The sequence below is a fragment of the Alligator sinensis genome, unplaced genomic scaffold, assembly GCF_000455745.1.
Source record: "Alligator sinensis unplaced genomic scaffold, ASM45574v1 scaffold33_1, whole genome shotgun sequence".
In the NCBI taxonomy this organism is placed as follows: Eukaryota; Metazoa; Chordata; order Crocodylia; family Alligatoridae; genus Alligator; species Alligator sinensis.
Window position 1 is genome coordinate 2,418,805 of NW_005842086.1, and position 451 is coordinate 2,419,255.

The window sequence follows — 451 nt, forward strand, 5'->3', positions numbered from 1 at the left end:
GGGGAGGAGAACAAGAACCCTCTAGCACCCCCTAACGCTTCAGCAGAGGGCACAGCAGGAGGCTCTCTAGCGCCCCCTGCCACGTCGGTAGGAAGTGAAAAAATTAACTCTTTAGTGTCATCTAGCTCACCACCGCTGTACAGTATGCCATTGACATACCCTAGCCTCACGGAAGAGACCAAGGCCGCAAGCGCCCCAACTCTCCATGTGAACCCCGTAACCACAGTGAAAACCACAGTAGAAGGTGAGCTGACCCGTACTGTTGCGGTATACTGAACACGAACAAGGGGAGAAATGCAAGAATTGATAAAAGAAATGAAAATCAATTCTGAAGAAACCCTGGTAATGTGGGTAGGCCGCCTAATTCTACTAAATGGGGGTTGGTTATTGGAGAGGGAGGAGAGTGCTACAGTGTAGTCCGCCATCCCCTGATGGCGGACTACAGTGCTCT